This window comes from Crinia signifera, chromosome 5 (assembly GCF_055691185.1).
Source record: "Crinia signifera chromosome 5, ASM5569118v1, whole genome shotgun sequence".
Classification (NCBI taxonomy): domain Eukaryota; kingdom Metazoa; phylum Chordata; class Amphibia; order Anura; family Myobatrachidae; genus Crinia; species Crinia signifera.
Window position 1 is genome coordinate 278285520 of NC_139221.1, and position 12530 is coordinate 278298049.

The window sequence follows — 12530 nt, forward strand, 5'->3', positions numbered from 1 at the left end:
GAGGGCGCTCCAGGCATAGAAGTGCCTGCAACACCCTCTTCAGCATCTCTGGCTGCAGCCCTGCGGCCATTTCTACCTCTGGCTGCCTTTCCACTCCCAGTGCTCATAGGCACTGCACCCCCTTTTTTGCTTGTATTTGGAGCTCCGGTCCTCCGACCGTTGCCCCTTGATCCCTTTGGCATCACACTTTTTTCCCTGCCTTTTTTACTGGCTGGCGCCCTGTTGTTGCTAGGGGCAACGGGATGTCTATCCCGTCCCCTAGCGCGCCTGCCATTATTTTGACCAAGGGGAGAGGGAGCCGGGCCGGGCTGCATCCCGGCGTCCCCCTCACCCATCATATCCCCGCTTATTTGCGCCGCGGTGACTGCTGCCGGGCGCGACGCCCGGCGCTTACTACATGCCCGGCCGGGGGGAGAAGAGAGCAGCGCTGGTGAAAGGGGAGCCGGAGCAGGATGTATCCTGGCATCCCCCTCCCCGTCCGCTGCGTGGTATGCTGCGGTTACCGCAGCCGCACGCGACCCCCGGCGCCTGTTGACTACTCGGGCGGGGGGAGGAGTGACCAGCGACGGTGCTCCTAACGGACCACCGCGCGATCTCCCCCGCCGCCCGTCGCCATTGTAAGTGGGTGCATGCGGCGTCGCGGATTGAGCCCCGCGACGCCCTGCACCAGCCCCACCAACTCTGGGTAATCCCTGGGAGGGGGAAAGAACCCTGCCGCCAGCATTTCTCCTGCGTGGCGAAGGGGATAAGCCCCTTACGTCGCCGCGCGCAGGAGGCCTAGCCCTAGCCCTAACCTCAGCCTCATCCAGGCTGACATATCTAATGGGAGCCCCCACAGAACGCTTGGGCCTGGCAGGCATTATAGAATAGAGGGGATAGAACAGCTAGAAAAAGGGGAAGGTATTTAAAGTGGTGAATATAGGTTAGCAGTGATAGTATAGATAACTGGGGTGAAAGTGAAAAGAGATGGGTATAGAGAATATAGAAAGATTAGGAGAGAAATAAGAAGGAAATATAGAATATCGGTGACAGTTATTAATAATAATGTCTTTGTACTCAACAGTCCTCCTCAACGTTTCCTGAAGCAAGAGGCAGAATCTTCTGGAAGCAAGAACATCACCCCATCAATCTCCACCTCTGACCTCAACCAGCCTATCCTGAACCCTCATTCAAATCAGCCAACCCGTCAATCAAGACAAGCCGAACCCCCAGGCCCAGATCAAGTGTGTGAGCTAAGGATTCCTGCCAATAGCCAGGTGAGTTTATGCTGTTTTCAGCCAGACAAGCTGGCTTCTACAGTCTAACCCTCACAATTACGTTGGTTTCGGCAACTCGCAGACTATTACATTTGGGCCATGGTCTGTTTATGCACCAGATATCTGTCTGTGTAACAGTAACCACATACTGTAGATAAGGAAGCTGGTGCAGGTCTCAATAGGTGATTTCTTAATTTTAATATTCCTTACCATTACCAGAAGACTGCACTAAGGTGCTGTAACTGTGACATATTATACTCATGTAAAAAATGCTATACCTGGCATTACGCTAGTTTCAAACTCTGCAGACTGATATGAGAACTATCAAAAAGATTCCCCAATAATCTGTCCATGATGCACAGCCTCTAGTCTTAATGAATCATGTCTACACAATCCCTCATTGTTTCTGAAATTGTATAATAAAAGTGTCTCAAGTGAGCACACAACCCACAGAGGATGCAGTCAATAAAGGAAATACAAAGTTTAGCATGATAAACAAAGGTTATTAAAAACAATTGTAGATCTATATACTGTAAGTAATTATAATAATAAATACGTTTGTTATTGCAAATATAAAAAAAAATCTGTTACATCTATTGGCAAAAAAATGGGGAAAATTTGTTCATATCAGGTGGTATCATTTATATCAGATATTAAACAATGCTGAAGATACTCTCTAATTATTTATTGAAAATGCAGGTGGATAACAATATCTCTGGATGGGTTATCTAATAACTCTGTATGCTTCCATACAGGCTGCTCCATATGTAGCACTCAAGACTTTAAAAGGTAGGAGCACAGGTGTACTCATTGTTCACTTAACTATGGACATGTGGACAAGTGGATCAGGGCAAACTAAGGACTATATGCCTGTGACAGCCCACAGCAGCAGCAGCATCTCCTTCATGCCAGCTCCTTCCAAGGCAGGCTACGCTGTGTATCACTGGTTTCAGAAGGAGGCACAATGCTGACACCCTCTTAAAGAAACTGAGGGAAATCATCTCCTAGTGGCTTACCCCCCTTAGACTCTCCTGGGGATTTGTGGTGTTGGACAACGCCAGTAACATTGTGCGGGCATTGCACATGGGCAATATCCAGCATGTGCCATGTTTTGCCCGCACTATAAATTTGGTGGTGCAGCATTTCATCAGAAGTGACAGGAGCGTGCAGGCGATGCTTGCGGTGGCACACAAAATTTGCGGACACTTTCGGCATTCTGCCACTGCCTGCCGAAGGCAAAATCACTGCCTGCCGAAGGCAAAATCTCCTCAACTTGCCCTGCCATCAGCTTAAACAAGATGTGGTGATGCACTGGAACTCCACCCTCTATATGCTGCAGAGGATGGAGGAGCAGCAAAAGGCCATTCAAGTCTACAGGGCCACCTATGACATAGGCAGAGGAGCGGGGCTGCACCTGACTGTAGTGCAGTGGAGGCTGCTTTCCGTGCTGTGCAAGGTTCTCCTGCCATTTGATCTTGCCACAAGTGAAGTCAGTTCCGACGCTGCCAGCTTGAGTCAGGTGATTCCCCTGATCTGATCAGGCTGTTGCAGAAGCAGCTAGAAAAAGTGAAGGAGGAGCTAAAGCATTGCGATTTCGCAAAGCATGTAGCTCTTGTGGATGAAGCCCTCCATACGCTTTGCCAGACTACGAGGGTGGTCAGTCTGTTAAAGTCAGAGGAATACATTCTGGCCACCGTGCTCGATCCTCGGTTTAAAGCGTTGTTGTGTCTCTGTTTCCGGCGGACACAAGTCTACAAAGGTGCAAAGACCTGCTGGTCAGGAGATTGTCATCTGAAGGGGACCGTGACATGGCCACAGCTCCTCCTTCATTTTCTCCCACACCTGTGCCTGCGAGGAAACAGCTGCGATTTCCCACACAACCCACTGGCGGGGATGCAGGGCAGGCAGGAGGGAGTATGGACATCTGGTCCTGACTAAAGGACCTGCCAACGATTGCTGACATGTCTCCTGTCGCTGCATTGGATGCTGTCACCATTGAAAAAATGGTGGAGGATTACTTTGGTGACAGCATCCAAGTAGACATGTCAGACAGTCCTTACCTGTACTGGCAGGAAAAAAAGGCAGTTTGGAAGCCCCTGTACAAACTGGCTCTATTTTACCTGAGTTGTCCCCCCTCCAGTGTGTACTCCGAAAGAGTTTTTAGTGCAGCGGGGAACCTGGTCAGTGAGCGGCGAAGGAGGTTGTTTCCGCAAAATGTGGAGAAGATTATGTTTATAAAGATGAATTATCAATTATTCAATGAAGACCAGGAATTGCCTCCAGAGATTATAACGGGACCTGTGATTGTGGAGCCCAGCGGGGGCAAATTGATAATATGTGTGTATAAGGAAGTACACACTGAAGGAATCAGAGAAGGAGGATGACGAATGACGATGATATCTTGTCTCTGTAGAGCCAGTTTATACAGGGAGATATATATTGTTTTTTTGTGTGGGGGCCCAAACAAACCTATCATTTCAGCTACAGTTTAGTAGGCCCTGTCGTTGTTTGGTTTGTTAAAGTGTGCATGTCCTATTTCCGCAACATAAGGGTGGGTGGGAGGGCCCAAGGACAATTCCATCTTGCATCACCATTCATTAATCCTACTGCTGAGAGTCATTGATATGTGAGATAAGTGGACTTGTCTTTAATCACATACAACTGTTTGCGCTCAAGTGGAATTAATCACAGAGCTGACCAATCCCACTACTGAGAGTCATTGATTGCTGCACGAATCACCCACTGCTCCTCGGCTGGTGGTAAACATGATCAAGCCATCACCATTCATTAATGCCACTGCTGAGAGTCATTCATACGTGAGATAACTGGACTCATCTTTAAACGCATACAACTGTTTGCGCTCAAGTGGTAATAATCACAGAGCTGACCAATCCCACTGCTGAGAGTCATTGATTGCTGCACGAATCACCCACTGCTCCTCGGCTGGTGGTAAACATGATCAAGCCATCACCATTCATTAATCCCACTGCTGAGAGTCATTGATTGCTGCACGAATCGCCCACTGCTCCTCGGCTGGTGGTAAACATGATCAAGCCATCACCATTCATTAATCCCACTGCTGAGAGTTATTCATATGTGGGATAAGTGGACTCGTCTTTAGATGCATACAACTGTTTGCGCTCAAGTGGTAATAATCACAGAGCTGACCAATCCCACTGCTGAGAGTCATTGACTGCTGCACGAATCGCCCACTGCTCCTCGGTTGGTGGTAAACACGATCAAGCCAGATAGTGGACTTATTGGATATTAAACTGACAAAAAAACAGATACACACTCACAGAACAACTCAGTGCTGCACCAATCGCCCACTGTTCCTCGGCTGGTCTTCGCCTGTGGTCAGAAGGTTCCACTCCTTTGCAGCTATTGCAATGCTGCACGATTCTCCCACTGCTCCTCGGCTGGTTGTCGCCTGGTTATATCTGGTCAGAAGGTTACACTCCTTTGCAGCTATTGCATTGCTGCACTAATCGCTCACTGCTCCTCGGCAGTTTGTAAACACGATCAAGCCATCACCATTCATTAATCCAACTGCTGAGAGTCATTCATATGTGGGATAAGTGGACTCATCTTTAAACGCATACAACTGTTTGCACTCAAGTGGTAATACTCACAGAGCTGACCAATCCCACTGCTGAGAGTCATTGACTGCTGCACGAATCGCCTACTGCTCCTCGGCTGGTGGTAAACACGATCAAGCCAGATAGTGGTCTTATTGGACAAAAACAGATACACACTCGCAGAACAACTCAGTGCTGCACCAATCACCCACTGCTCCTCGGCTGGTCCATATTGTGAGGTGTGAGGTGTTCAGAATAGACTGGAAATGAGTGGAAATTAATGTTATTGAGGATAATAATAGCGTAGGGTCAGAAAAAAACTTCAGCGATTTTAGCAGTTTTTATGCGTTTAAAAAAAATCAGAACCCAAAACCCAAAATGTTTAGGGGGTGTTTTGGCAAAACCCATTAGAACCCACAACCTGAAGGTAATCAGAACCCAAAACCCAAAATGCAAAAAGTGGGTGGGGCACATCCCTATTATATGTCAGTTGGTATAAGGAATGGAATGGTATGAATGCAATGGTGAACATGAAAATGTAGCTTTTGCACATTTGGTACAGTGGTTTCGGTTGATAGATTTGCAGTGTCTAAATAGACAGTCAATAGGGTTACCCCAAAAGATTGACATGCAATAGGTCAACAGGAACAAAAGGTCAACATGAAAAAGGTAGACACATGATAAGTTCGACATGAGTTTTTCATGATTTTTTAAACCGACTTGTTCTTACATCACCATTCATGTGGGCACAGAGGGATAGGTGTAGCGGGGCACCAAGCCAGAAGCATGGCAAGCAAAGCAACCCAAGTGAGACTATGCATTACAGTAATTGGGGGTACAGGTTGTCAGCTAGAAATTGGAACCCAGGTGTTCTTTGGATGCTGAAAAAAAATCTCCAGCCTTTCTAAATGGATAGGGGTATAAAAAACCTTAACTCACTCCTCCAACAAGTTTCAACGTCCTCAGGTCACTTTGAAAAAGATATCTGAGGACGTTGAAACATGTTAGAGGAGTGAGTTAAGGGGTTTTTTTTACACCACTATCCATGATACGGGGAATACCCTTTTCTATATTTTGTATCTTTTTTACAATAAATGTTTTTATACTGCACAATAGAAGGTTATATGTGATTTTCCCACATATGCCACAATCTCCCTATGAGGGCCTAAAGATACCCAGATACAATTTGATCCCTCCTGTTCATTGTAAGCTAAAAGTGAGCAATATATGCATGTATGTCTCTTGAATAGGGGATTTGGTGACTGCAATGTGGTGTAACGGATGTTCAAAAGATACCTATATGTGCTTCCAACAAAGAAATGATATGTAATATGTAAGCTTCATGTAAGCCTACCATATAGTTCTATTTCATTTGAGGTGTATATTATATGAAATCCACACCATTCCTAACACTTCCTATAAGGGGATTAAAAGAAAACTTGAAAGGATTATATATACTCCACCTTATGTAAGACGAATTTGAGCTACTATCATTCATACAGAGGGGATTTATATATTTTACACAGAGTGACAACATATAAATACATTTATTGACGATATATATTTTTGTTTCTATTTTATATTTGAATAAAATGGGAGAAACAAATCTTATGTGACTTGAGGACCACCATACACGAGGAACATCCTCCCGTCTCATTCTCAGAGTTGTTTTTTCTTTAAAAAGAAGAAGAACTTACCTTTTGGAACAATCAGCGCAGGAAGCCTATTAAGTGGGCAATTAGAAATCATTTTTTTATAAAAGTAAATGGTACAGCCATGGGCATAACATATGTCCCAGCCTAGACCAATATTTTTGTATTTTAGATCAAAGTTTATCTATGATAATAGCATAGAGTGAAATTATACAAGAAATATGTAGGCAATGTACTTTTCATATTAGACCTGACATTTTTATATTAATTTCACACTCACTTTTATAGCTACATCATACATGTATTTATTTATTTATGGTTATGAGTATACAGGGTTCACAAATCACAGTAGAAAACTTGAAACAATGTTTATTGTATAGTCAGAATTGAATATAGTATGGCACATTTAAAGATTCACTATATGAGTAAAGAAAACCACAGAGCTAGACTCAGATTGACAACTCATCACCAAGATTCCCACAGATTGATGTTAAGGTCCTCGATGAATACAGGATACCAGATGAATAACCTGGCTCAATGTCACATGTAATCCAGTTCAATGAGTTCCACAGCAAACTACTAAGCCAGTAATTTTCCCTTGTACACCGAATTGCTCATACTGGGCCAGATGTACTAAGCCTGAAAAGTGAAAAATTGAAGTGTGATAAACCACCAGCCAATCAGCTCCTAGCTGTCATGTCACAGACTGTATTTGAAAAATGACCATTAGGAGCTGATTGGTGGGTGGTTTATCACTCTCCGCTTTATAACTTTTCAAGGCTTAGCATTTCTCACCCTCTACCCTCCAGTATAGCCTCAGGCTATTGGTATGTTTTTAGCTTTTTTTCTGTGTCTTAAGATCTTAAGATCTTATAACATAGGAGAACAGTACTAATTTCCAAATTAAGGTGAATAAATCAGGCACAAGAGCCACCATGTCTTGTTTTGACTTGAAAGTGCTACACCTAGCTAGATCTCATGTGGATTAGGTAGATAAATGTAGTTTATCTTAAACAAAAAATGGTCTACTTGACTTGATAAACTAATTACATTACTCAGCAGCCATTTTGCATTCAGTATGTTATGGAACTCCACCAGTACCATTGTATAAGAGCCCTAGAGCCATGGAGAGGGTCTTCTTCCTACAACAGCCACCTGTTGTTCCCTTATTGTATAACACAGACACTGATACTTAGGATGCTGTCAGGTCTTAAACTTCAATTGGTAAGGACAAACACAATTGGCTGGAGACTTCAGAATGTTTGGCAGGATTAATATATAACAAACCTTGCAAACAAGAACTGGAGCATGGAGGATTAATTGACAGGGCAGGAAGGTTATGATATAAAGCACACAGTCAAAAAGTCAACAGTGTCAAGGTTAAAGCTAAATGGATGACATAGAGAAAAAGGTCAGCACAAGAAAGGATGACATGGCAATGGTCGACATATGAAAAGGTGAAATTTGTTGATTTACGTGCATGGACCCCGAATTAGTGTTCCACATTTCCTTGCATGGCCGGCTGCACTCACTATGTATTAGGCAAGCTGCCTCGCTGCACTTGGCACACTTTATCATGTATAAATAGGAGTCCACATGAATAGCAAAGTATGAACAAGTAAAAAAAAGTAATGTTAACCTTTATATGTGTCAACCTATTGACTGTCAACCTAGATACTGTGGACCTTTGAATCGGATTCCAGGCATCAATAGGTCTCAGTAACAGAAAATAAGACACTGTGTTAGTTAGTAATGCAGAGCCCAACACAGCACAGCTGGTGATGTGTTTGCAGTCTGAGTTGTGTAATAGAACAATGAGATAAGGAGGGATTAATGTGTGTATGAAATTAAATGCATAAAGAGACCATTGCACCATTGACACTTCCATTGCACCAGCACTTTATTTGTACATTGAATGTAAGCTTGTTTTAACCTTTTTTATTTTTACTACAATGAAATACATTTGGGGGCAACAGGGTTCTGTGCGTGCTAAATGACCATTACTTGTCCCAAATAGTAGAGGAACCAACTGAAAACTAGACTATACTGTACCGAGTAGTAATAAATAATGTAAAAGGTAATATAAAATACTCAAGCAAGCATCTGGGCAACAGTGAACACAATATGGTCCTTTTTTTAAATTCGTTTTCAGAAGCAACAGTATAAGGGATCAATGAGGACTTTACATTTTAGAAAATCAAATTGTAATATACTTAAGCATCTTTAAAGTAAATAGACTGGGACGCAGTTTTTGAAGGAAAAAAACACAGAAGTAAAGAGGGATGTCTTTAAAATGTTGTTGAAAACATACACACATAAGTCCATTCCTATGGGTACCAAAAGGAAAATAATTAAGTTTAAACCAATGTGTAAATAAAAAGGGAAGGGAATAAATGGAAAGGAAGAAGTGTGCATTTAAATCAATTTAGTATGATGAGAATAAAGAGTCCTTCTGTTTCTACAAACAATGTAATAAAGCATGCAAGAAGGAAATCAGATTGGCTAAATTAGTAAATAAAAAGCAATCGCAAAAGAAAGCAAGACAAACCATAAAAAAATGTTTTAAGTATATAAATGGCAAAAAGATTTAAAAAGACAATAAGACCCCTAAGAAGTAAGACACGTGGATTGATTGATTAATGATAATAAGGAACAAGCAGACATATTAAACACGTTTGTTTTCTTTGGAATATATTAGAGGAACAAATAGCTTAACAATGGAAATGGTAACGTACCATTATTTAATACTTGGTGGACAGAAGAAGAAGTTCAAAAATGACTAAATAAAATTTGAATAAATAAAACTCCAGGTCCAGGTGCCATATACCCAAGTGTACTTATGGAGCTAAACTCAGAAATAGCTAGACCATTATACTTAGGCTTAGTATAAAGGGCTTGGCGATGTGTTGCCATTATTTAAAAAAGGGAATGAAATAACAAACTGTAAGCCTGACATTAATAGTGGGAAAACTACTGTAGGGTAAATTAAGGGATAGTATTCAGGATTACTTGCTGTGCAATAAGATTATTAGTGGGAATCAGCATTGATTTCTGAAGGATAGGTCAAGTCAAACTAATGTAATTATCTTCTATGAGGAAGTTAGTGGGAACTTAGACCATGGTAGCTCAGTAGATGTGGTCCATTTTCATTTTTGCAAAGGCCTTTGATACCATGCAACACATGAGGTTGGTTTAAAAAATAAGGGAGCTGGGTCTAGAAAACAACATTTGTAATTGGGTCAGAAACTGATTGGAGAATAGGGAACAGAGAATTGTGGAAAATGGAACATTTTTAAATTAATCAAAAGTTTTAAGTGGTGTACCTCAGGGTTCTGTACTGGGGCCACTTCTTTTAAATATATTTATTAATGACCTTGGTAATGGTTTAGTGAGCAGTTTCCATTTTTGCAGATGACACTTACATATGTAGGGTAATAAAATCAGAGCAGGATATAGTTTCTCTACAGAGGGAATTGAAAACTGGAGGATTGCGCGGCCAAATGGTTTAACATGGATAAATGTGTTTATGCATTCAATCTATGAATACCTGGGATAATTACAGGGGGATTTTAAATGGAGAAGGATTTGGGGGTGCTCAATGACAGTAGACATAGTAATAGCGTCCAATGTCAAGCAGAAGCTGCAAGGGCCAATAAAGTATTAGCATGCATAAAAAGGGGCATAGTTATGCATAGTTTGCATAAGATATGAAATACACTGCCAAAGAAGGTTGTGATGACAGGCTACATTCATATGTTTAAATAAGTGTTAGACAAATTTTTGAGGAAATTACAATCATTATTTAAATGAATAGTAGTGGAACCAGAGAGAAATAGGACTGCCATCTTGGATCATGATGGCCTTCTGGATGAAAACAGATTTGTGGTTGCTTCATCTACAGTAGGTCATTTACAAGTATAAGATAGGGACAGCAATAGATTCCATATCGGTTGAAGCTGGTTGGATGGACCGGTGTCTTTTTTCAAACTCATCAACTATGTATGTAACTATGTATAAAATAAAACTAATCTTATATTTCCGAATTTGGGAGTAATTACCTTTTTATACCTGCATGGTATAACACCTTACAAGAAACCATTCTTTTGGGTATTGCCTTCACCCATATTATCTTGGAACATTCTGGTATTTACCTGCCCTGAATGAAGTTCCTTTATGAAATCAGTTCCAACTGGGTGCCAGCTTAAGGGTATGCAACTCCCCATATCTAAAACCGCATATGAAGCAGAACTCCGGGCTGTAAATGTGGTGAAACAATACAGTGTTTATTGCCAATGTGACATTTCAGTGATGCCCTTTGAAGAAGGTGTACTAGCAGAGAAATGGCCCATCAAGGCTTTGATCTGAATGGGTTCTGTGCCATTGCTGAGTGAGAGAGAGAGAGAGAGAGAGAGAGAGAGAGAGAGAGAGAGAGAGAGAGAGGGAGAGATAGATAGATAGATAGATAGATAGATAGATAGATAGATAGATAGATGTACAGGCACTTTGCACAAGATAGGGTAAAAAACACACAATAGGACTCACAGAGTTAACAACACACATGAAATGTCCCCCACAGGAAAAAAAATCACATATTGGCCTACACAAAAAATGATACACCTAGATCACCAGCCAAATTACCATCCTCAGCCCAGTCCCATCAGCTTCCTCAGCCGCCAACTCCATCAACTTCATCAGTCCCCAGCCCCATTATTTTCCTCAGCCCCATAATCTTCCATCGCAGCCTGCCTCAGTGCAGATGGGACTTTGGGGCTTATTCAGACCTGATCGCTGTTCATGCTTATGGATTGTAGCACACATGTGTGAGGCCAAGCAACAAAAATCAGTGATTACATTTTTGCAATCCTCTCGCATTTTCACTGACAGGAAGCCGGCGCTTGGGGTTGGACACCTGACATTTTCTGTCAGTGTCAGAAAACATGCAGGTGTGCCCAAGCATTTTCATGGAGGGTGTGTAATGTCAGCTCTGGCCTTGATCAGCCTCTCTGTCTGTCACAGAGTGGTGGAAGGGTCAGAGTTACTCACACTGCACAGACTGGGAAACTCATTTGATGGTGAGTTGCACATAGATTTGCAGATCACTGATCCATTCGCAAGTCACTTGGAGACTTGCATTGAGCCAGATTTCACTCTGCATGGATGGTGGCTATCTGAAGCAAGCCACTGTAATTTCAAACAGCAGCAATCAGGTCTGAATCAGGCCCTATGTGCAATGATGTAGCCTGTGGCATCACTCCGCAGTGCCACCAACTGTAGGTGTGCACTCAGCCAGGGCCATATCTGGGAAGAGCCCAGATCTTGCCTGGGTAGGCTACAAAAGAGCTGCTCTGTGGGTGAGGGTCCCAGAAGTGGCCTGCGAGGCTCCTGCAACTGTGCCTTTGTGCTGAGCTATCTAGTTAAGCACAAATCACTCTGCAAAGATCTCTCAGCACACACCGATGTACCAGTGATGTGTGCTGAGCGATCTGTCATGGCCAGTGTTATCTGGTGAGAGAACACTGGCGATGGCTAGATATATGCTGCAGGCTTGAATGATCTAGCCTTGCAATAGCGCTGTAAGGTACTGTGCATTGCCATCTTCATGGGGCATAAATACTGAGCCATTTGTGCGTCATTTCTAAGACATCTAGCCAGATTGCTTAGAAATCGAGCTCACATTTCCCTGTGTGTATGCCCCATAACTCTCTCTTCATGTGCTATATTTGCCCCACCTGTAGTGCAACATGGTTTTGTCCATTTGAGAAAAAAGGTGCTCGGAGATCAGGTCTGATTCAGGCGCAATATCGTCAATGACAGCTATACTCCTAGATCACGATGTGATTTTTAACCACAGGCCCCATTCTGATTTGATCGGTCCCAGGCGAATTTGCACCTGGGACCCTTGTTTGCACTCTGCGAATGCATATATTCTCATATGCGCATGTGCAGGGATGCTGTGCAGACATCTATGGCGACTTGCACAGTCCCCATGGCGTTCACACAGGGAAGGCGGGATTAAGGCGGCAGGGGGCGTTCGAATGGGAACG